At 32.6% G+C, this 26,320-nt stretch overlaps 1 protein-coding gene and 1 long non-coding RNA gene across 15 annotated transcripts in view; one reads left to right on the top strand and one right to left on the bottom strand.

Moving 5' to 3' along the window:
• how (protein held out wings) overlaps positions 1-26,320 on the bottom strand; it is a 301,990-nt gene that overhangs the window by 149,847 nt on the left and 125,823 nt on the right. The gene's annotated exons all lie outside the window — the stretch shown is intronic.
• Positions 7,691-8,609, top strand: LOC141457702 (uncharacterized). Its single transcript, XR_012460500.1, has 3 exons — positions 7,691-7,800; positions 7,846-7,974; positions 8,020-8,609. It is a non-coding gene; the product is annotated as an uncharacterized lncRNA (long non-coding RNA).

Genomic DNA, 26,320 nt, shown 5'->3' with positions numbered 1-26,320 from the left:
TCAATTTCAATTTTTAAAAGAAATTACCATTCTTTATCTTTATTTTTGATAAGCAAAACAGGAAGAAGCATTCACGACGAACGACGTAAATCATCAATAGGATTTCTTTTACTTACAACTTATAAAAAAGAACAGATATAAATTCCATACATTTTTTAGTTAGTTTTTTTTAGTTTTACTATCTCGTGAAAATAACCACAAATAACATCAATTTTTATCAACCACAACTGATATATCTTTAGACCGCAAGATTTGTAATGTTTTTAGAAGTTACTCTGTATGAATGCCTGAATAGAACTATCCATAATATGAAAGAGTATCGACTTTTTTTCATTCAGGGGCCGCCGCTTATGTGTATCGAATTGTGGATAAATTAAGTTGTACTATAAAAAGCCGAATTCAGTTTTAGATTTTAATATTACACAATTCGTAAAATGTAATTTAAATCCCACATACTCTGAGGCTTGATGAAAGAGGTCAGCCATTACTGGAATTCTCCAGAGACTTGGAGAAGGCTTGATCATATCAGTAGTTCACGCTACCATCGTCGTTTTGAGCGACGTGGTTGTCGTAGTAGGGGCTTGAGCTCAAGGAGCTTAGGATGACTGGATTAGTGTGAAAGTTAAGGATTCGTGAACGGATTGGTTCGGAAATAACAGGTTTATTGAAGGCTTTTCATGGAGGGTACGACTGGGAAATTTAGAAAGAAGCACTGACGATTCGTCTGAGAACTTTAAATTGAAGCAACCGAATTCACTGGATGTTAAGAGGGTTTGGGGCAGTTTTATGTTTGTTCTCTGTGAAGTTTGGTCTAACAAATCGTTGCAGATGAGGTGGTTTGCTTCCTTTTTTTGGGTGATCAAAATGAAAGAAAAATTACAGCGTTATCGTAAGAGTAAATGGCTGTAATTGTTCTAGGATGGGAAGGAATGTCTGACTCATTAATGAAATTTAATGAGGTGTCCTAGGTGGGACCCCAGGTTTCATGACTGAGAAATCAACGGCTCACGAAGTGGCAGTCAGATGGAGAGGGTAGGATTTAAGGATCAGATGCTGGGGCAAGGATTTAAAGATTATATGCTGGGAAAAGATATTTTAGCTTGAACAGGAATATCAGATACCAATTATCAATTTGTCAAAATCTTGGTATCACCAAAAAGAATCCTTAACAATAATTTATTTGTTACTTGCTGCATAAATTCTTTATTAAGTTGTTAGTTTTGTAAATACATTTGTAATTCCTTTATAACAAAGTTTTGTAATTTAAAAACTAGTTTTAAAACAACTATCAGCAAGTAACATGAATTTTGAAGAGAACAAATACTCGCAAACAGTAAGTAAATTGTATGTATTCATAAATTAAAAAATAATGTAAGAAAAACGTGCAACTTTTTGGGAACAAAACAATGAAATCGTTCAAAACAACCAGCGCTGGTGAATTGATCGCTGCTAAATAAAAATCTAATTCCTTTCAAATGGAAACTGTAACCTGGACTCCTTGACCCTTCAACTGGGTGGTCTCTTGTTTATTTATATATAAAAAGTAATACCTCATGTTAACCATAAGATTACTTGTATATCTTATGACATTATCGTTTGCATTACTATTTACAGCTACGTATATATGTTGTAATGCAACATGTCATACATTCTGAGTCTTGTTCTTCAATATAGAAATTGTTACTCATTCTTGGTCAATAATAAAAGTGGAATGTATTAATTAAACTAGTCAAATCAAGGTATTAAAAAGATTTAATCAACTTTTATGAAAAAATCTACAAATTTGAACTACAGAATAAAATCGTAAAAGTATACGAAATAATCAAAATAGAATTTGAAAGGCAACTAGAAATAAAAAAAAAAACAAATACACAAGTTCTAGAACGGGGCGATAGTCAATGACCCGGTAGTAGGAACAGTTACGCCAACAACTACAAATACAATCTCCCTGATGGGAACCAAACGTCCCACAATACGCATATAGATCCAAAAATGGGGGAGGTTTACCGCTCCAAGAAACATTGCCGTTTTAGAACATATAAATAATAAGAAAAATAATCAAAAATGGAAGAAAAAAAACTAAAAGTAAACGTATCTGAATTATCGTTCCATCTAGGGCAACATAAAATGATTACATATTTCTTAATCAGCTGGTAATTAGAACATTATTACAGTTGGGATTCTTTAAAAAAAAAAAAAGTTATATGTACTTTCAAACCTAAAATGTTTGCGTTTAGAACTTTTAAATTATATTAAATACTCAGTATGTTGTATAAATTATTGCTATTTAATAAAGTTTAAAGGTTATTTAAGAAATTAAATGCCAACAAACTGTGTTTAGTTCATTAAATTAATTTCATTTGAAATTATGAAACACATACAATAGGCAAAAAAAGTATTTGCACACCCTGTTATTTCAAGGTTTCATATAAAAAAAAAAATCGCTTTTTTTCCCAAATTACGTTTATTTAACTTCTTAAATCAAGCACTATAAGATGATAAATAAAAATATGCAAAAGAGTCAAATAAATTAAGTATAAAGAACATAATGTTATTTTATACTGCAAAAAAAGTATTTGCACAGCTGTAATTTGGGATCTCTTGACATGTAAATAAAACAAATGCCCTAACAAAAGAGGATTAACGTCACCTTTGGTACTGTCTATACTCCCTTTACTAGATTCATTAGTTTTAATTGTGTTTTCAACTAGTGCATTGAGATGGCTCCAAAATCTAGAAAAATTCCTGTGAGTGTGAAACAGGAAGTGCTTATATTACATCGTGCTGGAAACAGTAATAGAGAAATCGGAAATAAAGTAAATTTATCGTTTTTAACAGTGAGGTATATCATTAAAAGAGGAACAACAGAAAATAAACAGCGAACAGGTCGACCAAGAGCCTTAAATGAACGGGAGAGGAGGAAGGTCGTCAAAGACACGCTGAGGAAACCAACTCACAGCGCTCAAAAACTTGCGCATGACCTGGCGTCTTGTTCAGGAAAGACGGTTACACCTCAAACAATAAGAAACGTCCTTCACAATAAAGGCATACGAGGCAGGCGACCCTTAAAAAAGCCATTTATTAGTGAGGTTAATAGGAAAAAACGTCTTGAGTTCGCCAAAGAATTTGTTAAAAAACCTGTTGAATTTTGGGAAAAAATTATTTTTTTCTGATGGAAGCAAGATTGAGGTTTTTAAACCACAAAATATAATAACAATCTGGAGAAGAAATAAAACTGGTTTGAATACAAAAAATATATTAAAAACTGTTAAGCATGGAGGAGGATATATCTTGGTTTGGGGCTGTATGGCTTATTCTGGGGTGGGTAATTTAGAAGGTTTTGAGGGCATAATGACAGCTCGGTCTTATTTGGAGGTGTTGCGAGGCAACTCGAAGGCAAGTGCTGTAAAATTATGTTTGGAGAACGATTTTCATTTCCAGCAGGATAACCATCCAGAACATACGGCCAACATTACAAAAGAATGGCTCCTTTATAATGCCCCAAGAAGATTACTGAACCCACCTCAATCACCAGACCTGAACCCAATTGAAAATCTGTGGCATATTTTGGACAGGAAAGTCCGCCAGACCTCTATTACAAGTAAGGAGCACTTAAGACAAGTGTCAGTTAATTCCTGGAACAATTTATCAGATGAGGTGACAAGAAATTTAGTTGAATCAATGCCAAGGCGTTACAAGCCGTAATTGAAGCTAAAGGTATGCACACTAAATATTAAGGACAATGTTATGATTGGTTATGGGTCAACCAAATTATTTTTTGAAATGTTTAACTAGGTGTGCAAATACTTTTTTTGCAGTATAAAATAACATTATGTTCTTTATACTTAATTTATTTGACTCTTTTGCATATTTATATTTATCATCTTATAGTGCTTGATTTAAGAAGTTAAATAAACGTAATTTGGGTAAAAAAGCGAATTTTTTTTATATGAAACCTTAAAATAACAGGGTGTGCAAATACTTTTTTTGCCTATTGTATATATATATATTTCTAGAATTTAAGACAGGTGTGTTTTCTTTGACAGATCTACTATTCACTATTTTCAATTCTCACCGGCAAAATTGTTCTGAGTTTTACAAATTACCTCGCTTCTAATTTGATATTTCGCTTAAGTACAACAAAGGTGCAATTACCACTGTTATTGACCGATTTTGCGGTTATTGAAGAGCATTTTTTTTGGCCGTTTTCGAGGAAGGGGAATTGTTGTAAGCTTCCTTGTGAGATTACTATTTCAGTGCAATTGTACAGTGTTGCAAACAGTGTAATGTTGGTAAGAATTAAAAGTGACTAACGATTCGGTGTTCCAATAAAGTTTTTATAAATTAAGTGAATAGTAGAGTAGTCATGCAAGTTATTTATTATTATTAAGGTAACAGATCACTCACAAAGGGCTGCATTTGTGACGAGCTAAAGGGTGTTATCACCGCCACAGAGAATTTGTTGGAAAAGTATAACCAAAAAAGGAATTTTATAAATGAAATGGGCGGAAGTAGTGAGCATGACAGGCCCTCCTCAACTTAGGCATCTTGATGACGTCAAAGATGACATCATAAGGTAAAGAATCTTCAGGAGGTGTGTGTGAACAGATGGCTTCAGCTAGAATATATTAAATAAGAATGAGTAAGCCTCACTTAGATAGAAGTTAACTTCTTCAGGAGAAATTTTATAATTCAATGAGTTCTTTGTCAATTTAAGCCTCTGGTTTTACTCTTGAATTGATAATGAAGACACGTCCCGATTTCTTTTTTTTGCAATCCTCTAGAATTATCTCTAACTCTAACATGGCAGATGACAAGATAACGATCAACATTCATACATTACATGGGGCTAACTCCTCTCTTATTCGATATTCAGCGTCGAGACCCCTACAAGGCACATCTACATGAAATTCCGAATCGAATGACATCTCATTCATGAAAATCGGTTCGCGCGTTCAGTCGCTAAGTAGTTCACAAAAAAAAGGTAACTACAAGAATAATTTTTGATAATGCTGTTTTTACCCATTTTTGGAATCGTTTTTCTCGAAAACTAATTATCTAGGCTATTACGACAAAATTACAGTTATAAACGAGGATTTGCCCTTTATTTTAAAGAAAATTTGGGAATTTTATCTTCTATAGAAATAGAGAAAAAAAAATGGTCAAAGTTGGGTGTTTTTCAACGTTACTCTTTTTCGTGTCGTTTCTGACGATCAACCCTTATACAACTGTCCTTACAACTGTTTTAATTTGCAATATATACCTTGCTTGAAAATACTCATACTGTCTTCAAATTACGAGGTGTGGCTATTAAACAACGAGACTATTGCTATAAAACATTTTATTTTTTTATACATATTTAGTTATTATCACCTTCAATATACACCCCTCCCCTATCCCTACAACGCTCCATGAGAATTTACCATTGTTCGAAACAGTGCTGGAAGTCTTTTTCTGTCAGCTCCTGCATGACGCGGGCCGCTTTTTCTTTCACAGCTTCAACAGACTGAAATCGTGTTCCTTTCAATGCAGATTTGACTTTGGGGAACAGATAAAAGTCACATGAGGCCAGGACAGGAGAATAAGGCGGATGGCCTAAAACTGGGATGTTGTACTTGGCTAGAAACGTCTTGACAGACAATGCAGTGTGAGCCGGCGCGTTGTCTTGATGGAGAACCCGTGACTTGTTCTTCCACAAATCGGATCGTTTTTTCCTTACTCTTTCACAGAGTTGAACAAGCACCTCACGGTAGTAATGTTGATTAATTATAATCGATATTTTCATCTGTTTTAGTCGTGAAAGGGCGACCCGGGCGGTCATCATCTCCGACGTCTTCTCGGCCATCTTGGAAACGTTTGAACCACTCAAAAACTTGCGCACGTGATAAACATTCATCGCCATAAACTTCTTTTAATAAAAGATAAGTTTCAGTAGCGGTTTTACCCAGTTTCATGTGAAATTTCACGACCATTCGTTGCTCCACTACATGTGTAGTATCATGTTTTCGGCAAACGAAACTAACACCTCTTACACAAACGACGGTTCCGGTCAGACAGATTTCTCTACAAACACGTGAGACGCTGCAATCGAAAGAGAAGGGTTTGCACTGCACAGCTGTCGGTCTTTAGGATTTGGCGCATGCATAGTTCTTCTGTAGCAGCATCAGTCTCGTTATTTAATAGCCACACCTCGTATAACCCCCTACAAATAAATTACATTATTTATTTCGGGAGAGCTCAGCTCGTTGGATTTAAGAGAATTAGTGTCCTTACGCCATGTTGTTTCCGTCCCTTAGGCAAGGATTAATCATGAGCTTTTGCTGAAGATTCACCAGCCGAATACTGCGGTTAACCAAGATGCCCTTCCATTCTACCAAGTGATTTAATTACAGAACACAATTACCAATTACATCTTAAATAAGCTAACCGCTGTAAACAAAAAAGGCAATTGCATCAAGATGATTTGTAATGATTTTAGAAACAATGTTAGCAAGTGAAATTATTTAGGCTACGAAGCAATAATTACATAAAAAAGGAGTTTAAAAAATTGATGATTCACGGTTCTAGATTTATTCTATTTCATCATTATTATATATTTTCTTACAGACAGTAAAATTGGAAAGCAATCGTCTTGCAATCAAGCAGAGATTTTTGACAAATTAACTCTCTATTCCCTCAATTAAGTGTGTGTAAAGATCAACCATATAACTGTACATCTTAATTTCATTTAGGTCTTACTGTAGGAAAAAAACTGTTCTTTAAGATCCATTCAAATGAAATTACTTCCCTACGGAATTGTACGGAATAAGTTTTTATTCGGATTTACAGTATGAGAATTTGTATTTGGCTTTAAATATTCCGTGTTAGAACAATATTTATGAGTTAGACTCTCTATAATTATAGAAACGGATGGTCGTGTCTACACCGGATTGATCCCCTTAATTTGCAAAAAGATTTTGCAGTTCCGTATTTATTTGATTAGTTTAGTATACCCTTTTTGAGAGAGGTATTGCAATCTTAACACATTTACCCAGTTTTTATATTCTCCCAAAACACAAATTTATTTATTAATTTCTTCTATAGAAATGCGCCTATAATATGAGAAATTTATAGTAAATTATGTTTGTTAATCGCCTCCGTCCACGACACCTAATCGGTAGCTGGCCACCTGAAAAATTAGGCATTACTTTACTTTCTTTTATACAAATGTCTGCCTGAATATTTGCACCAAAATATGTTTACGCGTAAATTTATAGGCATAAATAAAAAAAATAGATGATCGCAGATTCAAAATTTCATAATTCTTTTAAGGGGCTCTTTATTGATTAAAGTAAACCACCGTTAGGATCTAAATTAGGTTGAGTTCCAACATAAAATAAAATGTACATTTATTTATTTTGGTCTCTTATTTGAAAAACTAAGTTTTATATAAAATCTAGTTAATTTGGAAAAAAGGAATAATATTCGATGAGCTAATAAATTCTGAATTAAAATTCATTAGTTTGTTATTTAAACAGTTCATTCATTCTTGGACAAGATTCTCAGTGTTAATAAATTAAAAACAAAAACTAGCAACCAAAACTGTACTACCTTATTAAAAAAAACAAAAACTAACAAACCAAAACTAAGGCAGTACAGTTTTGGTTTGTTAGTTTTTGTTTTTTTTAATAAGGTAGTACAGTTTTGGTTTGTTAGTTTTTGTTTTTTTTAATAAGGTAGTACAGTTTTGGTTGCTAGTTTTTGTTTTATTTAATAAGGTAGTACAGTTTTGGTTTGTTAGTTTTTGTTTTATTTAATAAGGTAGTACAGTTTTGGTTTGTTAGTTTTTGTTTTTTTTTTAATAAGGTAGTACAGTTTTGGTTTGTTAGTTTTTGTTTTATTTAATAAGGTAGTACAGTTTTGGTTTGTTAGTTTTTGTTTTTTTTAATAAGGTAGTACAGTTTTGGTTTGTTAGTTTTTGTTTTATTTAATAAGGTAGTACAGTTTTGGTTTGTTAGTTTTTGTTTTTTTTTTAATAAGGTAGTACAGTTTTGGTTTGTTAGTTTTTGTTTTATTTAATAAGGTAGTACAGTTTTGGTTTGTTAGTTTTTGTTTTTTTTAATAAGGTAGTACAGTTTTGGTTTGTTAGTTTTTGTTTTATTTAATAAGGTAGTACAGTTTTGGTTTGTTAGTTTTTGTTTTTTTTAATAAGGTAGTACAGTTTTGGTTTGTTAGTTTTTGTTTTATTTAATAAGGTAGTACAGTTTTGGTTTGTTAGTTTTTGTTTTATTTAATAAGGTAGTACAGTTTTGGTTTGTTAGTTTTTGTTTTATTTAATAAGGCAGTACAGTTTTGGTTTGTTAGTTTTTGTTTTATTTAATAAGGTAGTACAGTTTTGGTTTGTTAGTTTTTGTTTTATTTAATAAGGCAGTACAGTTTTGGTTTGTTAGTTTTTGTTTTATTTAATAAGGTAGTACAGTTTTGGTTTGTTAGTTTTTGTTTTATTTAATAAGGCAGTACAGTTTTGGTTTGTTAGTTTTTGTTTTTTTTAATAAGGTAGTACAGTTTTGGTTTGTTAGTTTTTGTTTTATTTAATAAGGCAGTACAGTTTTGGTTTGTTAGTTTTTTTTTTTTTTTTTAACTTAGAATACAAGCGTTGTTCGATAAAATATACTAAAAAGAGCCAAATGTCATGAGAATTAAATTATATAAAGGTGCAACAAATAATAAATAAAAGAAATCAAATAACTTGGCTTTATTTCCGCCCTTTCTCTTTATTTAACATGCACCTTTATTTAACTTTTTTGAAAGTAGATAATTTTAAATATTATTATTACTGGTGATCTAAACAAAACGGTGAAAGGATGTTAGAAATCTCTTGGATTGATTTCAAAGGAAGCTGTGAACACTCAAGGTTTTTCTCTCATCACAATTCTCAATTGATTCTCTCAAAGTTTTGAATTCTCTCAAAAGATTCTAATTAATGAGCCATTCACTGCTCAATTCTATTAACTTTATTATTAAGTGGAGAAATGCGATGAAATAATACATAAATTCAAATAAATTTATTGTTATCATTCAGGAGCCTGCTACTAAATTTGAATTGAATCGCAACAATTTAACATTAAGAGTATGCAACTTTTTTTTTTCAGTGCACTGCCAATCTCCGGACAATAAGCTGTAAGAAGCTTCTACGAAGAGAAAATCTAAGGGCCAAAAGCAGCTGGATTCGAACCCACGATCTCCACGTTGTAGACCAGCATTCGCTAACCACTCAGCTAATCCCTTCGCTTGACGGCCTTGTTTTATTTTATTTTTACACAACATTTGGAATAGACTAAGCTATTAAGTAAACTAAGATATTGCCTACGTAAATAAATATGTCAACCTACCAGAAAATAAAAAAAAAGATACAACATATTTTAAGGACAACCAATCTTCCAAATTTAGTTCGAGCTAGAGCATCGTATACACTTTTTACAAAGAATCACATGTCCTTCATTAAAAGTTAAGAAATTATAAAATTATTAAAAATATATTTAAAAAACAAAAAATTAATAAGAGAAAATTATTGCGACATTAAATCCAACCTCTTTGTAAGTTCCTATTGTAAATGAATCATTCAAAAACAAATATGCGCGAGCCAAGTTTTATTCCGCTCAAGTTAGCCATGATTCATTGTTTTATTCTACTCTTTATTTCTTATTACTTTATATTTTAATATTCAAAAAGTTGTGGCACCAAAGAATAGAAATAATAAAAAATGTACATTTCAAACTTAATTGTTCCTAAATCTCTGTGTCCAGGAGGTTTCCTGTAAAGAATATTTTGGGATTTTTGGTTTGTTTTATTTAATTTTATTAAGGTCATTATGTTGCGAATCAAATTTAACTTTGAAGCTTAAATTTTGGAGCTAGTTACAAAGTAAACTGTTGGTTATTACTAGGGAACGGATTCGTATGTATTTATATTTTTTTCTAGGCAATTTACAGACGTTTTTCAACTAGAAGTATTCATACTGACACTTTTTAAGCCGTTTGAGTCTACTTTTATTTCACATATTTGGATGTTATCGCATATTTATACATATTTGATTAAAATAAATAAATATTTCTACATATTTAATCAAAATATGTACATATTTTTTCATATTTTTCATTTTGGGCATATTTTCATAATTGGAAGGTGGTTGACAGGAACTGTGAACCACAGACTGTAGGGCTGTGAATCACAGTGGGCACAATGGTTATTGTAATTTACACAGAATGCTGCTAAACAGTTGACAACACTTTGAAGTTGTCTGACGTTGTCTGTTCTTTCAGCTCGTTCGTTGAAGTGTCCAATTCATTTCGTTCGGTCACTTAGTGTATTCTTTTTTGGGTGAAATGCCACGAACATCGGCCTCAAACAAACAACTGGTTGCTAAATATCTTCGCGAGTTTCCAGCAGAACTTTTTCGAAGTGATGGAGACATTTTGTACTGCACAGCTTGTGACAAGCGCGTTTCTTGCTCTCAACGTTCCCAAGTCACCCAACATATTGCCACCGGATCGCACATAGAGAATAAAAACAGAAAGAAAGAGAGGACGATTGAAAATTTAACACATCTTTTTATAAATAGTAAAAATGTTCTTTGTTGTTTAAACGTTTTAACTTGTAAAAAACAAATTATTTAGTTCCTAATAAATTATTATAAATAGTAAAAATGTTCTTTTCTTGTATAAATAATTATAACTTGCCAAAAAAAAAAAAAAAAATCCATTTTCATAAAAAAAATGTCCATTTTACTTAAATATTCCAGAAAATATTTTAAGAAAATCACATATTTTCCACATAATTGACGAAAATAAATGCATATTTTAATTAAATATTTGGCATTTTTAAATACATAAAAATCCGTTCCTTAGTTATTACAAATTATTATTTTACGCAATCTTACCTTAGCACAGAAAGAGCAAGTATTAGATCGGTGTCGATCTTTGTAAAAAAAAAAAAACTCTAGTTTTTCAAAAAGAAAATCCGTTTTTAACATTTCAGAGTTTTAAAAAATAATTATTAGAAAAGTGTCTGTTCCTGTATAAGTGAACAATGCAATTTACAAAAAAAATTTTTTTAAAAAAACGTGGCATCTCATACTCTTAAAATTGCTTGGGTACCCCCTTTGGTAATCCCCAATCATAACTCAAATCACTTACCCGGAAGTAGCGGTAAAAATTTTGAGTTTGAGTCATCACAACTAAATCTACAGGGAATACCATATTTGTGTTCCTGCTTTCTAATCAGTCCGCTTTGATTGAATCGTGCACAAATAATACTTTTTCCTTACATAAATAATGAACCTTAAAAGCTATTTTAAAGAAATATAATTATTTGTAGCTTAAATGATTAGAGAATTACCTTAAGTTTTAAATATATAAGCTGTAGTTATATCAAAATATCTGTACTTATTACGCATCTGTAACTAACACGCGTGCACACAAATGTATGAACATTAAAACTAATAATAATATCTAACGATAATGTTACTATCCTAAGTAAAAATAAAAATGGTTCTTGATTATATGTATATAAAGGTTAAAATTAGGTCAAATGAAAGTACAAAAATGCAAGATATAAATAACCTACGTAATCTATCCTCAGCTAGAGTTGAAATATTGTAACTCGTTTAACTCACTTGAAATCATAGCGCACAAACTGGATCAATTAGAGATTAATTATATTCAGGTTACAGCCAAGAACCTTATGTATAAATTTAGGCAAATACGATGTATTGAACAGTAGTACTTTTTTTTCTGCATGTAACTGTGATTCTGGTAAGCCATGATTCAAAATAATGTTTTAAGTTGTAAGGATGGTTCCATAATAGTTGGAAGTCTGGAGCGTGCTGACTTCCTGGTCCTTTGGAGGATTTGACCACTGATTTTTGCCAGCCCGAGGTTTATCTATTCTCAGGAGATCATCAATTCCATGGTAAACTTCATAAATACTAGCAAATGGATTTAGGAACAAAGGAGGATGCTGAAGAATTATTTTGTTAGGCTAAATTTCAGTGTAATTACCGAACAGTTTTACAATCTGTATAATATAGGTCAAATATTTCGAATTTAAAGAATGTGTATCGGATCATAATGGTGTCACCAGTAAAAATAAAAACAAATAAATGAGTAAGAAATAGATCTAGAACTGCAATAAGAACTTGAATCTATTAGTTGAAGTTCAGAAATTTGAATGGAGTAATGGCAGTATGATTGCTGATGAAACAGCAAAGGAAGAGATCCCAAGCTGACTGCCGCTAGGCTAAAGAAATTCTTGGCCAGTCAAAAACGGCTATAGTTGGTTTTAGCAGGACACGGATCCGCCAGTTGGTTCAGGTGTTGAGTGGGCATGCGAATTTAGCATACCATCTTTTCAAATGCGGCCTGACCCAGTCGCCAATTTGCGCTGACTGTGGTGAGTCCAATGAGACTGTGCGGCACTTTGTAGAGGTGTGCCCCGTTTATTCTAAAACTAGGATTTCTCGTCTTCGGAAGGTCAAATGTCTCCCTAACGGAGATTGTGGCATCTGGTAATCTTTATCAGAACTTTCTAGGTTTATTCAGTGCATTGGGCAATTTTTGATCGCCATGCTCCCTAGTGTCCTGCTACTACTTTATTAGTTTATTGTATTGGCATCTGGCAACCTTTAGACGGATTTGTTGGTCTTGAAGCCCCGGTATCTCTCATGAGATGAGAGGTGCGCGGGGAACAATGGGCATTTTGGATTGCCTGCGTTCCTTCCCCTTTTTGGGGGAACTGCCCTTCTGATACAATCAATCTACAATTTACAATGGCAACTTGAATAGGACAATTGAAAATACAAAAGCCGAGGTGTGGCAATTCTAGGTAGTTAGAGAGCCTGGCTACAATATTGGTGTCAGTATAACTAAAATACGTTCTACTAATTAATGGAGTAGAGTAAAAGATAATAAAAACATGGTAACTCCATGAATGGATTTTACAATTCAAGAAGTTACAAGGCTCTAAAAAGTTCTACAAATAAAATCAGTTAAATTCAACCAAAAGAAATAGGGTTGATAAGGCATCATATTTCCGGACAGACCTACAAAAGTCACGATATTTTTATATAGTATATTAAACACGGAGGGTCTGTATTAATAATAAAATAAGCGCGAGATATGTGCAGGAATGAAGACCGCAGCTTTTAAGAGAGCAAAAAAAAGAGAGAATGGGTCCCCGAGTCTCTCTCTATCTCTCTGGTACGTATTAAGGACCAGATGGAGAGTGGTAAACAGCAATCTGGGCAAGAGAAGTTGGCAGAGCCGACAGCTCGGTGCCATGTGTAAAATTAACAGTAACCCAGCGAACACATGGTACTGGTAAAGATTTGGTCCGTCTCCACTTCTCACTTCACTAACACTATCATAAACAACTCTAAACACAAGCGTACATACAGACAAAAACTTGTTTGTATTAAACGTCAACTTGTCTAGATGAATTTACTGTTACTGACACAGACAAAAAAAAAAGATAGAAGTGTGTGCGACCAAAAAAGTTATTCGATAACATTACTCTGGTTTACATTATATCCAGACCATATTACGAATATGTTTAACTAAAACGCGTAGAGGATTTCTATCAAATTGTACAATCTTAAACATCAAATTATCTGTATCTTCAAAAGTATAGTAATAATAAGAACTATATTCTCTTGGGTCTAACACAGGAACCTTCTTCAAATTCCGAACATTTGAGTAATATTTACGTAATTCTTATCACTTCAGGAGGAGTCTAACCACGGTCTCTCCCAGTAATACCTTCATCTGATTTTCGTTAAATTCTTTTTATAAAAAAAATTTTACTGTTAACACAACAGTAAAATCAGAAAAAAGAATCAAACAATCTTGATGAACGAAAATCCAGAACCGTTCAAAATAGACAAAAACAAAAAACAAAAATAGACAAAAAGCGAGATCAAATCTACGATACTATACAGCACTGCAGTTTAGAATATTTTTTTTTAAACCCGTTATGTATCGCTCATGTTGAACTCAAATAGTTCATAAATGACACTTAGTTTGTGTAAGGCGTTAGCCTTAATGGTGAATAAATAATAAATTTATAATAATATTCTACTACAATATACATACACTGTAGTGCAGAGATCGGCAACGTTTCTTACAAGTTGGGGGTCATTTTTCAATTTCTTTTACGCAAATTTGTGCTGGTGGGTCACACCACTTCTATTTTAGATTACATAATTATCTCAGAGTACAGTAAATAAAAAAAAATACTTTGCAGATGGGATAATCCAATACATATCTTAAGTAGATAATTACAAATTTATTATCATCAAATTCTAAATTATAACTCCAAAGAAATCAAATTCAATTCAAAATATTGTTTTTGAGTTATAAAACTCATGATTCTATTGAGTTAGGCACACAATAGAAAAATTAACTAAACTATTAAATAAATAATAATCTGTTATATACTTATAATACAAAAATTAATTTATCAAATAATTTTAAAATAAACAAAATCTATCGAGTAGTTTCCGAGATATTTGAAGTTAAAAATTTCACTGTTTGAAACGAAACCAAAATTTAACTCTAAATATCTCGTTTCCTAATCGACAGATTTTTACGAAATTTAATACAATTATAGACAAAAGGTGTCTCCATAGACAGGTGAAATATAAACAAAATCTATCGAGTAGTTTTCCAGATATTTGAAGTTAAAAATTTCACTGTTGAAACGAAACCAAAATTTAACTCTAAATATCTCGTTTCCTAATCGACAGATTTTTACGAAATTTAATACAATTACAGACAAAAGGTGTCTCCATAGACAGGTGAAATATAAACAAAATCTATCGAGTAGTTTTCCAGATATTTGAAGTTAAAAATTTCACTGTTGAAACGAAACCAAAATTTAACTCTAAATATCTCGTTTCCTACTCGTCAGATTTTTACGAAATTTTATACAATTATAGACAATAGAAGTCTCCATAGACAGGTGAAATATAAACAAAATCTATCGAGTAGTTTTCCAGATATTTGAAGTTAAAAATTTCACTGTTGAAACGAAACCAAAATTTAACTCTAAATATCTCGTTTCCTACTCGTCAGATTTTTACGAAATTTTATACAATTATAGACAATAGAAGTCTCCATAGACAGGTGAAATATAAACAAAATCTATCGAGTAGTTTTCCAGATATTTGAAGTTAAAAATTTCACTGTTGAAACGAAACCAAAATTTAACTCTAAATATCTCGTTTCCTAATCGACAGATTTTTACGAAATTTAATACAATTATAGACAAAAGGTGTCTCCATAGACAGGTGAAATATAAACAAAATCTATCGAGTAGTTTTCCAGATATTTGAAGTTAAAAATTTCACTGTTGAAACGAAACCAAAATTTAACTCTAAATATCTCGTTTCCTACTCGTCAGATTTTTACGAAATTTTATACAATTATAGACAATAGAAGTCTCCATAGACAGGTGAAATATAAACAAAATCTATCGAGTAGTTTTCCAGATATTTGAAGTTAAAAATTTCACTGTTGAAACGAAACCAAAATTTAACTCTAAATATCTCGTTTCCTAATCGACAGATTTTTACGAAATTTAATACAATTACAGACAAAAGGTGTCTCCATAGACAGGTGAAATATAAACAAAATCTATCGAGTAGTTTTCGATAAAAACTGAAAAATACATGTCTGAGACAACATACTAGATATAGATTTGTTATCAGGAATACTGAAATAGTAACTAGACAAACATAAAATTAACTACAAACCCATCCAAAATTACATTAACAGAGAGAGATCACTCATTTAATAGAAAACTTCTAAATGCAGTGGCTTCACAGAAATAGTTATATATCAAGTTTTATGTGCTTCAATACTTCAAAGAAATCATAAAATGTTAGAAAACATGAAAAAAGACATGTTAAAACGTTTACCCACAGGCGTAATAATAGAATTTCATCACATTTTGCAACATATCTCAATACGAGCACACTTTGTTATTTGTTGGCAAGAATAACCTACCGATCGTGGTTAATTAAGAATTGCTTACTAGGTCACTAAAATTTTCTCAGTAGGTCACTAGGTGACTAGCGGGTCACAAGGTTGCCGACCACTGCTGTAATGGTATTGAAATGTCTATATTGTACATGTTATAAATATAATAATAAATTGAATTACATTATTATTCATCGTGAGAGGAACAAGCAAAATTATGCTAACTATAGCTTCTCTGGGCAGATATTGCTCCTTCATAACATACGTATCATAAATATGGTAATATCCTAATAATCAGTAAAAGGTTCAAAGAAGAACAGGAAGAGCAACTCAAACCAAATCTAGGAAAAAAATGCAGATCTGGATTGGTGACACGCAAGTTTCAAAACCGTCAGAACAAATAACTATTTTAGAACTAAGGCATTTATTTAATCGATTAAATATAGTTTCTCTTTGCTGTTAAGGGACTAGATCTTCTCCAGAATGAAAGTAAACTCTACTAGAAAATAAAAGGAAAACACTAACTGATACTTTTCACCTAATGATGGAAGATAATTTATTTAAAAAAATCTTAGCAATTTATGGTACTATTATTCTTCAAAAGACAATGCTACCAACTGTATGTAAATATAAAAGTTGCAGCTAACACACATACATTGCAAAATAAAAGGGGAAAAATTAGACTGAAGTTCTTTTTTTGGTGATAACATTCAAACTATATTAAAGACAATGGTGTTTTACAAGTTACCTAACCTGTACAGAAACAATACAATCTTTTTCATCATTTTTTTTACACATTTTCAACCAGCAGCAACCTAGAGAAAGTTATACGCGATATGTTTAGCACACCTGATGAATATTTTTATCAATTTTTTTTTTGGAAACAATTCTTACAAAGTTGAAAAGATGTGAAAGTGAAGAAAGAAAATTGACAAAGAGAAGAGATAAGGATCGATAAGATGGAGATTATTGCTTTGCAAATGTTAGAATAAAGAAGCGCTATATTGATGGGGATAAAACTATAATATTTGAAAAAAGGAGCAAAAAACTAACAGCACCAACGAACTACCCATAGTGGAGCGATTTAAATTTTCTAAATTTAGAATTTGTACTTAAAAAAATTGTCTTCAATGGCAATTTATGGTCACTACAATAAAAGGGTGCCATTAAAAGAAGGAGGTTTCTCCTTAACTAAAATTCATCAATAAAATTAAATATTACCAGAGAAAACGCTTCAAAAAGCATAGAGATAGGCCTAACCTACAAGTTCACAAGAAAAACCGTTGAAAAACGGATAAGAACATGTTTAAACATGTCCTTATTATATTTCTGACCGGTTTAAAATGTTAAACCAGTAACACAAGTTGATTCATCAATATATATACATCTATATCTTTGTTTGTATAATACAATAGATGAAAATTATTCAGAAGGTAGTGGAAAGGAAGCTAAGATACACGTGGAATGACCCGAGAAAGTACGGAATTAGATCCTCGCCGAAAGAAGTTGATGGGCAGAGATTTGAGAGACGGATAATGGAATGATAGGGGGATTATGGAGAGAACTTCTGACTTGAAGTGATCTTTACTGGAAACGTCGTAAAAGTAAAAGTAGCTAAGTATAATGCATCAAACGTAAGTCTGAATCAAGTATTAGTAATGTGCAGTTAAGCATCAAAATAGCGTTACCCTATTGGATAGCATTCCATATAAATAAAAGTAAAAAAGTAAAGTAATCGCCGATTTTTTTCAGACGGGGCTGTCATGAATTGGGTGTCATGGACGGAGGCGACTAGCAAACATTACTGTAAATTTCTTTTATTAACCATTAAATAAAATCCAAGGCCTAAGGCCGGGAATCGAACCCAGTACCACAATACATATTAGCTTTACACCTGCCTCTAATCGCTCGGCTACCGTGGCGCCTGCAATCCATATAAATATATTGAGATTGTTTTTGGTCAACTAATCACTGTCACTAAGTAGGTCTCTAGGCGAAAGCCTCTTCAGCCTATGGAAGATGAAGTCGGAAGAAGAAGGAGAGCTGAACTAAAAGATGAATCAAGGTAATAGACAAGGGATTATTTCAGCAATTTTTTTTTTGTAGAGAATCTGACGGCCAATGAAGGTACTGATGCCACCTAAACCTGCTGATTCTTTATCCAGTACATCTTTATCAATCACATTTATGAAAGAAACCCTTTGCCGATGTCTCGTAAAAGCCAGGAATAAATGGTATTCTACCAAACTTAAGGCCTAAAAGGAACCCTGGAAAGCGAATGACTTTGTGTCCTTTCGTGTCCTCGAATAATAATAAAAGGGGTATTTGATGCTAGACCTACAGATTAGGAAAATATTAATCAAATTAAGAGGGCGATAGAAAACATGGCCAGCCCACATTGCTAAAGACAATATGTGTAACAGAAAAACAAGAGACAAAATGATGGAAAAGCGACTATAGCCAATGAAAAATTAAAAATTACAGAACTCTGTGAAGTGGCACGTCATACCCTTCAACAGTTTTGTCCCATTTATCGTCCCAAAAAAAGTATCATTCTCGTTTCATCCAGCAAGAATCTTTAAACGAACAAATTAATTCTGAACTAAGGCCGCGATTTATCTTAAAGATTAGCATTTTGTTTAATTATTTATGCAAATAATTAATAAACAATTCTGAATCGCCCTTGAATAAACCCATAATATACTTTCTGTTCAAAACAAAATGTAAATTCTGTAATAAAAATTGATTCAACCAATACCAATTAATTGAATCGATATAGATTCTTCTTTTTTTTTAAATAAATAATTCAACAGAACGATAAAACGAGACTTAATTGAATGATGTCAGATAGATGAGGTGAGTTCTAGTTACAACTACTTCTATATGAACAGAAATAATGTTAGGACGATCAAGTAAACTTTATGTCAAAACTGTAATTATCAAATTAATGAAATATCTTCTTTCTTTTCTCTTTTTCAATAACTTATTATTCAATTATTAACTTGTTCACTAAATTAAATGCCAAATAAATATCATACTGAATTGAAACTCGAAGTCTCCACGTTTTTAATTTAGCAATTATAAAACTGGACGAAATATAAACTAGTTTTTTCAACAAGTCTTCAATTAATTTTGTAAAATGAAAGAAAGAATATTTCTTGCAAAATTTAATATAGAATATGGATTCCTTTTCAAAAGACAAATTTTCTACAGATCTTTTTTTCTCAACATTTATTCCAATTACAAAATTATTTACAGTTCAAGAATTGGGTTTTTTTTTATATTCGTTTGATTTTGATTTATGCTGTTTTATTGAATTGATATTTTAAATTTTGGAGTTGATGATAAAATATCCTGTGTTAGACAGACAAACAAATCAATTTAATATAAATCATGTTTGTACTACGAGGGTCGTTTGAAAAGTCCGTGCAAAAATAAAAACTACTTAATTTTTTGGGGTAAACCTTTTTTATTTTTCAACATAGTCTCCTTTTAGGCTTATACACTTCGTCCAACGCTGCTCTAGTTTGTTGATCCCTTCCGAATAATAGCATTTGTCCAAGTCTGAAAAATAGCCATTCGTTTCTGCAATCACCTCCTCGTTTGAATAAAATCTTTTTCCCGCCAGCCATTTCCTTCATATTGGGGAACAAATAGTAGTCCGAGGGAGCCAAGTATGGAGAATAGGGGGGTATGTGAAACGAGTTGGAACCCTATTTTCATTAATTTTGCGACCACAACTGAGTTTTAATTGTGAGCTGGTGCGTTGTCGTGATGGAAAAGGACTTTTTTTTGTGGGCCAATCGTGGGCGTTTTTCTTGCAGCTCGGTTTTCAAACGGTCCAATAACGATGAATAATATGCACCTGTAATAGTTTTACCCTTTTCCAGATAGTCGATGAGGATTATTCCTTGCGAATCCCAAAAGACAGTCGCCATAATCTTTCCGGCCGAAGGAACGGTCTTCGCCTTTTTTGGCGCAGATTCCCCCTTGGTAACCCATTGTTTAGATTGTTCTTTGGTCTCAGGAGTGTAGTGAAACTTTTAGTTATTGTCAAGAGTTATAATTCTTTTTTAATTCGTTCATTTTGATGAAAAGATTTGAATAAAAAGCAAAAATACCTTTTATCAATATTAGAATAAAAATGATTACTAATTCAGTCTACAAGAGAATTCTGTCTCATCTAATTTGTAAACATATGCTACAAAATTGTACCAATTTGCGTAGACTCTTGTTGCTAACTTTGGATACAGACTAAGATTTCCTAGACTAGTGTGGAATAGGCTGTGTTTCATTCAGCCTTAACTTTGCTGCCTAGGCTATTTTGGTCAAGAGAGAGAGAGAGAAAAAAAAAACTACATTTAGAATATTAATAAATTGTAATTAGGCTAAATTACTGTGAGATCAGGAAGAAGTAACGAAATATTTTAGAGCCAGGTGTACCAACCCAAATTTTGGCAACTTTTGTACACAATATTTAGCCAAGCTTTTAAAAGTATTTTATTACATTTTATTTTTTTATCAAAAAATTATAAATGAATAATTTCCTAAATAAATACTCCCTAATTTATTTATTGCATATATTATATAATTATTTCTCCCATTTTTTAAAATATATTTTGTTAACATATATTTATAACGCTTGTATAAAAATATATCGTTTGGAGACTTGAGTTGGCGCCTTGGGTTAGCCCATGATTGGTGTAGATAGTTTAACACAGTCCACAGTTAAATTATACAAAATATATTTATTTAGTTGCTTCTAAAATTGTAACAGTAAATCAACTCCTTGTTTTTTAGAATAAACCAAAATTCTTAGCTAAAAATGAGATTAAGAAAAACTCTTGTGAAACAATTTCAATCTCCTCTTATTTAAGCTTATTTTAATGCAAAAACACATTTGGATCCTAAATAAAGAGCCATCGATTCTGGATGCTAAGATTTTCAGCGATCTTCATACAGACAGATACTTTCAAGGTACACCTTGATGTTGCTCCAAAGTAATGTTTAACAAACCTAATAATGCTGGTAAGAATTAAATATAAACACTAATTTCTGGAAGACAATTTGTCTGTTAGAACCATTGAGAGCAAAGAAAACACAGAAGTGTGTTTCCGCTAGATTTTGTTCATCAAAATAAAAACAGGAAGTGAAATGCACAATGTTTTGATGTTGATATCGATTTTTTTTCTAACCTATCATACAAATAATTTACAATACGATAGAAGAGGCGCCGTTATTTATCTGATGAAATAGAGATAGATGTTAGAAAAAAGGTAATAGAACGAATAGAAGTGTGTTATATTATGATCTTGAAAACCATCTGGCAAGGCCAAGAAGATGGAATGAATGAAGATGAAGAAGCAAACCGTGAAGATTATCTTTCAGAAAATGAAAGTATAATGTTCATAGTGGATGTGAAAGTAAACTAGGCTTGTATATGTGTGCGAGCAGGATACGAAGAATAACTAGAAAGAAGGTAACAACTAGGTTAACAGATCGCTGTGTAATTCCATCTTAATGGTGTCTTCTGACTTTTTCACATAGGGGGAAGTACAAAATTATTTCTTTACACGCTGAAGATTGCGAAAGAGCTGTTCCAAAGAAGTGATTTTTTTTTTTAATAGCTTCTTTTTTTTCTTGTAATTTAAGGCACGAAATTTCCAGTACGTTGCCAGCCCTCTGGCAGAGTTCTCTCGTTACAGATAGCACTGTCCATCATCGAAGTGAAGCTGCTGCACTTCTTATAAAAGATTTAATAGCTATAACCAGATTATATTCATTCACTGAGGTATATCAAGAGGCCATTGACGCTTAAGATGTCTTAGGAGGAACGTCAGGCATTGCTTGGAAAGGGTGGCAACACAGACTAAAGGATTATGATGTGCAGATAAGGTGTCGTAGAATTTCTTGCTGCGGATTAAGGTTGAGATTAAGGAATATTGAGATCATTATGAAGGCGCCACGGTAGCCGAGCGGGTTAAGAGGCGAGACCTGCAAAGCTAATATGCATTGTGATACTGGGTTCGATTCCCCCAGTCTTAGGCCTTGGATTTTATTTAATGGTTAAATGAGAAATAGTAAAGTACATTTGCTAGTCGCCTCCGCCCACGACACCTAGTAAATGGTAGTTGGACGTTAAGCCCCGTCTGAAAAAAATAGGCAATTACTTTACTTTGAGAACATTATGAATCGTTCAGTCGGGTACATTATGAGAGCAATGATAATTGTGCAAAGGATTTGGGATTGCAAGATTGTGATTCTTAGAAGGTTTTACAGAACCTCATAGTTTAAATCCGTAGATCCAAATTGGTTAAAGTATTGTTTAATAATGGACTGTCATGTACTGATAGTCTTGATTTGTGTCCACAGTCTTTTGAGCAGTCTGTATCGTATCTTTATTTCTTAAATTCTTGAGCCGAGTGTGAGGATTCCATGCTCCTATAAAAGGTGATGATCTAGTTTGCCAAGAAGGGGCTAAATCTACCCATTCGTTGTACAAATTATTAATTGTAAAAGTCTTAAGGCTTTAAGAAAATCAAAAGAACTGACAAAAAAAAAAGGTATAGAATCTGTGTTTTAAAGCATTTAATAAAGATTTCGAAATATGTTAACATTTAATTGACCATCAATTAGAAAAACAACTTTATGAAATACAAAAAAACAAGTTAGAATTCTCTGCCAACAAAGACTGTCATTCAAAATTCAGTTTAAGTTGTTCATAAAGAGAGAAAGAAACTTATTTTGAGAATGTTTGTCCATGATTTTGTTTGGGGATTAAAAACAGAATAGATTCCCTTTCAGATAACTGAACATTCAATGACAATTTTATAGAACAACTCATAAGTAGGTTAAAGTAATCACAGAAAAGAGCGAAGTTACTTAACCGTTCTACAGCTGCAATTTGTTTTTTAATAGGACCAATTTTTGTTTACGTAATAATTAAAAAGAAAAATGAACATAATCTTCTAACAATAATTATGCAAAGTGAAATTTCCATAGAGTAATTCACATTCATTCCAGAATTCAAGTTTACGCTTTGTTTATTTTTCCAATGACCTTGTTACCATTTTTTACAGTATTCAGGAAGATATATCACCTTGCAAGGTAATATTTAATATTTATGAGGTGTTAAATTCAGAAATTATGATGCGTATATATAAAATTAAGAGTAAAACTATTAAAAGAAGAATGAAGTTCTTAAACCATGACGTTACAAGGCATGACGTGTACGTATTCAACTGTCCATCAGGATTCCAGATGTTGTCTATGATGTATTCATTTAAAGCATATTGTATCCTGTATTATTTAAAATGTGTTACCATTTTAAATGGATGCAATTTCTAGTTAAACAAGATGTCTCGTGTTTCCAAAATTTCAAAGCTCAAAATATGAATTCAACTCCTTATTATTAACATCTTTCAAAAAACTATCTTGCAAACAGCAGTTTGTAATTCAAGAGATAGTTGAATAATTGTTTATGCTCGTATTCAGCGAAATACAAGGTAGAAGTATTTTTCACTCTGTTATACCTCAAAAAGTGAATTTCTGAGTGGTACAAATAGATGGGTATAACAAACCTAGATTCGTAATATTTTTCCGTAAAGTAGATTCGTAAGTTTTCAGCTTATTAATGCAGTTTAAAAAATATTTCTTGGATTCTAAAATTTTTTACCCAGCATCAGAATTACCTTCATTAAAAGATTGTTGTACCAAAATAGATTTATTAAACCCTAAAGCAGCCCTAGATAATAAAATCATTCAACCATGTTTTCTGGAAAAGTTCTACGAAGAGCGGCGAATGCTTGAAGTGATGGATCACAAATTGCTGAGCCAGCATACGCTTCCTTTCCAAGATATGCAGAAGAAGATTTCCCAAAAATTAAAAGAAATTGGAAGGATAAAAGACCCTCCAATGAAACCTTAGAAGAAGCTGGCCGAAAAAGATAACTACTTACTCGTCTCAACAACACTCTCAGATGTTCTAAGAATAGCTCATCCAGATGAAGGAAACCAATCTTTCCAGGGATGTTGTTTTGGACGTCAGGAGTCCTGCAGTCAGAGGTCAAAGCCCTACCCCAGCAATCGTTTCCAAGGAAGAACAGAGAGGGCTGACAGTTGGCCAAAATCCATCCTCTGATAACAACAAACAACCCATCTTCAGCTAAACAACGTGGACATATCCTCCTCTTCCACCAAAGGCTCCGTAGTCATTCCGAAATCCGTTTCTATTTCCGTTTCTTGAATATGAAAATATGTTCCCTGTTTAATAAATAGTTTTCACCAAAAAATGGCACATCTGATTTAGGAACTCTGGTTTAAATCTAAGAATGGTTAACAAAACCAGCCTGAAAAAAATCGTAACTTTCGAAAAGTACAGATTAGCACAAATGAGAAAAATCTCATCTACCTAGAGACAGCTGCGAGAGCACATCTAAGGAAAACATTACAGGACACAATCAAGCCAGAACAACCACAATCTGTAATTACCAGCAATTTTTATGTATATTTTTTTTGATAATGTTAATTGTAGTCCATTGTTACTTGAAAATGCAAGAATGATAATGAGAACACTAAAAAAAAAATTCTTTTGACAGCCTTGAGATACATAAATACAAGTTAATATACAAGGAAGTCGTGAATGAAACGCTAACGAGTAAAGCAGATAAAAAAAATAAGAGAATAAAATTTGCAAATGAATAGTCTCAACAACCAAAAACTATGGAAATACCTAAGCATAAAAGTTCACCAAACTATTTAATACCACAATAGTTTTTACAGAATTTCTGCCAAGACTGTACCAAAACTAACAACACATAGCCAATTAAACAGTTGTCATCAATTAGTAGATAATCATTTTACAACGCATGCTCATACACAAATTTTTAATCATTTGTAAAAGAGCATTGTAACAATAATACTTAGCTAACTCTAAATGTTTTCTTTTTTGCGCTAATCTATATTAAAAATTTACAAACAGCTACTTTAACTTTTTGTACAGAACGGTGTTCTAAAAAAAAACCTTTCACGAGTTTTGCAGGACACAATCGAGAAAAAGCACGTCACAGAAGCATTGTTTGAAGAATACTAAAATTAAATCTTCTGTGCTTAGAATATGAATTAGTTAAGAGTGGGGGGGAAAAAGTGAAAAAGAAGAAGTTGAAATTGTTGGCGGGACCATGTAAGCGGAATACATAATTATATTCGCGCTGAAAAAAAGTGGCAACACTGTTCCACTTCAACAAATCGATAAATATAATTTATTAGCGCTTATACGAGGGTCGTTTGAAAAGTCCGTGCAAAAATAAAAACTACTTAATTTTTTGGGGTAAACCTTTTTTATTTTTCAACATAGTCTCCTTTTAGGCTTATACACTTCGTCCAACGCTGCTCTAGTTTGTTGATCCCTTCCGAATAATAGGATTAGTCCAAGTCTGAAAAATAGCCATTCGTTTCTGCAATCACCTTCTCGTTTGAATAAAATCTTTTTCCCGCCAGCCATTTCTTCATATTGGGGAACAAATAGTAGTCCGAGGGAGCCAAGTCTGGAGAATAGGGGGGATGTGAAACGAGTTTTTTCCATTAATTTTGCGACCACAACTGCTGAGGTGTGAGCTGGTGCGTTGTCGTGATGGAAAAGGACTTTTTTGTGGGCCAATCGTGGGCGTTTTTCTTGCAGCTCGGTTTTCAAACGGTCCAATAACGATGAATAATATGCAACTGTAATAGTTTTACCCTTTTCCAGATAGTCGATGAGGATTATTCCTTGCGAATCCCAAAAGACAGTCGCCATAATCTTTCCGGCCGAAGGAACGGTCTTCGCCTTTTTTGGCGCAGATTCCCCCTTGGTAACCCATTGTTTAGATTGTTCTTTGGTCTCAGGAGTGTAGTGATTTATCCATGTTTCATACACAGTGACGAAACGACGCTTAAAGTCCTGCGGATTTTTCTGGAACAGCTGCAAACCGTCCTTGCAACACTTCACACGATTTCGTTTTTGGTCAAGCGTGAGCAATCGCGGCATCCATCTTGCGGATAGCTTTGTCATGTCCAAATGTTCATGCAAAATATTATGTACCCGTTCATTCGAGATGCCCACAGCACTAGCAATCTCACGCACCTTCACTCTTCTGTCATCCATCACCATATCATGGATTTTATCAATGATTTCTGGAGTAGTAACCTCAACAGGGCGTCCAGAACGTTCAGCGTCACTTGTGCCCATATGGCCACTCCGAAAATTTTGAAACCACTTATAAACTGTTCTAATCGAAGGTGCAGAGTCACCATAATGTTTATCAAGCTTC

This window comes from Rhodnius prolixus, unplaced genomic scaffold (assembly GCF_049639745.1).
Source record: "Rhodnius prolixus isolate KJV_2025 unplaced genomic scaffold, Rpr scaffold_5, whole genome shotgun sequence".
Lineage (NCBI taxonomy): Eukaryota > Metazoa > Arthropoda > Insecta > Hemiptera > Reduviidae > Rhodnius > Rhodnius prolixus.
Note: the sequence above shows the minus strand (reverse complement) of the source record. Positions and strands in the feature narration are given on the sequence as shown.